This window comes from Canis lupus, chromosome 34, assembly GCF_048164855.1.
Source record: "Canis lupus baileyi chromosome 34, mCanLup2.hap1, whole genome shotgun sequence".
Classification (NCBI taxonomy): Eukaryota; Metazoa; Chordata; class Mammalia; order Carnivora; family Canidae; genus Canis; species Canis lupus.
Genome location: NC_132871.1, coordinates 16,958,598 through 16,962,529, shown reverse-complemented (window position 1 = coordinate 16,962,529; position 3,932 = coordinate 16,958,598).

The following is a 3,932-nucleotide window of genomic DNA, read 5'->3' as shown; positions in this document are numbered from 1 at the left end:
AGGGGACAGGAAGGCCGGGCCACGGGTCTCGTGTGAACTGGAGCCTGTCTTTCTGACAACAGCCTCCATGGATCTAATTAGAGGTTTTCTCAAGCCTCACTGAAGCTTCCAGAACAGATCATTGTCAAAGGAGTGAGTCATTGTATAGAAAGTTTCTTCTTGAAATAAAACATTTAGAGTAATAGACGCATGCAAAAGCTGTTACCTGAAATCTAAAGGATTGGTGTGTTTTACCACCAAAAAAAAAAAATTTTTTTTTTTTTTAAATATAAACTCTCTTGGCAATCCAGCGTGGGACATGCACACTCGCCAATCGAAGAGTTAAAGAAGCAAACAGAGGTGCCCAGAGGGGCCAGGGTTCCCATGAGATCTGGAAGTCGGGGCATTAAGTCAAGGCCAGCATAGTCTGGACCACCCCTGACTTTCCTAAAGTTGAATATGTTTAGTGCTTCAGGATGACTCCGTATTCTTCAGAAACAAATGAAACAGACCCCGGGACACACTTCCTCTGCTAACACTTGATCCCTGAGAAATGCCCTCCATATCCGTAAGCTTAGGACACCTCTCAGGGACGCCTGGGTGGTTCAGCGGCTGAGCGTCTGCCTTTGGCTCAGGTGTGATCCTGAGTTCCTGGGATCGAGTCCCACATCTGGCTCCCTGCAGGGAACCTGCTTCTCCCTCTGCCTGTGTCCCTGCCTCTGTCTCTCTGCGTCTCTCATGAATAAATAAATAAAACCTTTAAAAAAAGAAAAAAAAAACCTCTCTTGTTGTAATAGAGCACTTTTGGTGCCACCTACAGAAAACTGTTGGCCATCTCGCTTGGTTTAAAAGAGCAGCTATGACATGAGAAGCTCTGGTCAGCAAAAGGATTCTGACCCAGAAAGACAGCTTCCACTCCCATCCCTTTACCCCTACCAGGCTCCCTCCTTCCCATGTGGGGCTAAAGGCCCTTCCTTCCCCATCCCCTCAGCCTCCTTCTCCAGGGCAAGGCCAAAAGGACCGACTTCATGCCCCTCAGAGGCTGCCTCTGTCAGCTTAGCTGGAGAATAAAACTAAGAGAGAAGAGGGAAAAGGGAAGCAAATAGGTGAGGAGAGAGAAGGGTGAGGAACCTTCCTTTAGTGCTTGCTCTGGATGGTTGTTCTGTCCAGAAATCTGGCAAGTGGAAGGCCAGCCATTTTTGTATTTGGGGTCATTCATCCTTTGCTGAATGCCACACAGTCCCGACTGAGCAAATTTTTCTATTCCATTCTGATCTGGTAATCAGATATGCTAGGGTATGGTGACAGCATCAGAGGGAAGTTGAAGACTTACCCAATACTCCTTCCAGATCCCTCTTTGAGGCCTATGCACCCATACCAAGCTGCTAAGTCCTCACAGCCATGCCTTTTGATGGACTTGCCCTCAGCTAGCACGCTGCTTCACCCAAGGTTATAGGGTATGATATAGCTGGAATGTTTGTGTCTCCCAAAATTTATGTGTGGAAACCTAATCCTCACTGTAATGGTATTTGGAGGTATGGTCTTTGCGAGCATGGAGCCTTCATGAATGAGATTAATGTCCTTCTAAAAGAGGCCCCAGAGAATTTCCTTATCCTTTGAACCATGAGAGGACACAGCAAGAATCAGGAAGTAGGTTCTGACCAAACACTGATTTTCCAAGCACCTTGATCTTGGACTTTCAGAACTGTGAGCAATAAATTTCTATTGTGTATAAACCACCCTGTGATATGGTATGGTCTCTGGCATTCTGTTATAGCTGCCCGAACAGGAGCGTGATAGTCAATGCCTGGCTAATGGGGGGATTAGAGGCTTGGCCTCAGCCCCAGTTAGAGACACCTTAGAAGGACCATTCCCAGCTCCAGAGCATCTTGTAGGATTGAACGAGGCCTTCATAACAATTGCATCAGATCATCTTCTCCCTTTGCCCCATCCTGCCTTTGTTCCACTCATCTCTACAACTGCATGAATAGATTTCCAGAACATTCTTGAGGCCCCATATTAATAGTTTCATAAAGGGATGGATCCAAGTATCTTTTATGGATGTACAGATAGATGAAGAGAGTCTTTTCTTCAACTCCTTCAACCTATACATTAGCTGGGTAGAAGGGGTATAGGTTTGCCATCAAATGGGATCTTCAGAGAATTTCTGCCAGACAAGTCTCTTCCCCATCAATACAGGTATGCCATGTTAGCTGGCCTTCAGGGTTACCCTGCCCAGAGCGGGAGGCACCAGAGGTCAATAAGCAGATGAATTGCTGGCCCACACAGAAGTTTACATTCTGGAGGAAGAGAGAGACAAAACTAGTAAACAGACTTAGTACCTAAAATATGGTGGCCAGGATGAAGCAACAAAAATACTTGGTTGATGTGACACAGAAAAACAGAGGGTAGAAACTAGGTAAAGTGGGACAGATGGGACCTCGCTGAAACTGATAACTTTGATTTGACTTAATTAGAACTAGAAAACAAAACTATTGTTATTAAATATAATTCTTTTGATAAATGATACTTTCAAAGCACAAGCCCCATGGAATTAATAAAAGAATCTTCCTTTATGAAAGATTTTTAAAAACTGATATTCAATCCCCCATTTAAGAAATGCAAAAAATAGGCAACTTGATCACATTACTAATTTCTGGCCCACTTGACTAGGACCTGAGTCTTCTCCTGCCTGGAACAGAGATCTTTCCATTATATCATGTCTCAAATCACAGAGAGAACCCAGAAACCAGTGCTGACTGTGGTTAGAGATGTGGCTCTGGACTGAAGCCTCCTGGTTCAAAGCCTGGCTCTGCTACTTATTAGTTGGGTAGTTTCGAGCAGGCTATTTTAATTCTGCTCCTGTTTCCTCCTCCATAGAATGAGGATGTTAGTACCCCCCACCCAGGTTGTTATATTTTTTAAATGAAATATAAATAAATATAATATAATATAAATATATATAAATATAATATAAATAAATATATAAAAATAAATATAAATATAATATAATATAAATAAAAATATATTTTTTAAATGAAATGCCCCTTAGTACAGAAGAACATACGCTAACTGCTCCGTGGGCACCAGCTGTGAACTCAAGTTCCTACCAAGCCTGGTATCAAAAGTCCAGAAACTCAGGGCGGTTTCATGAGTGGTTCTCTACCGCCTGTTCTGTGAGAGCCCCGTTAAGTTTTAGGGATTAGATGACCCAGGAGGCGTGGAGCTTCTATGTCAGGTGCACTTGTAGTAACAGCTTATTTCTTCTCAGTAATCTGTCTGGAAGCACATGAGGTTAACTCCTCAGATGTCTTTTAAACAAAACTGACCATTCTATTCAATTAAAAACCTTTATCAGGAGAAAAGAAGAAAAAAAAAAGTCAAGATATAAATTTAAATGACCCCTGATTGTGACCCGAGCGACCTCACGGGCATGGACTCCTCTGAAGCAGGCTGTGAGGTAGGCAGGATAAACACGCACCCGTGAGATCGTTCATCTTGCACTGGGGCATGTGGTTCATTGGATTTCTTTCTCACCTTAGTCTTTAACTTTTTTCATTTATTTACTTAGCTAACATTCACTCAGTACCTCTGAAGTACCAGGTTCAATGTCAGGGGCTTTGGACAGAGGAATGAAAGCCAGCTGTTGCCCCTAAGACACTCATACAGGGTAGGAGAGAGACGCAGAGAGAACGATGATCATAGATTACACACGGAGGCAAGTCTGGAAGGTCCATGAGAGTACAGGAAAAGGCTGTGCATCCCACTCGATTAAAGATTAATTTCCCACTAGGAAATTACAGATTTAGTCTAGGGTTAGGTGTCTGACCTAACCGTTTTGAGGCAGAGCTCAGAAAAATCACTGCAGCTGCCTCTCCCATTTTCCTGCGTCTTTGTTTCCTGGGAACAACCCCACCCCCACCCCCACCCCAGCTTGGTGAGACCATGAAGCA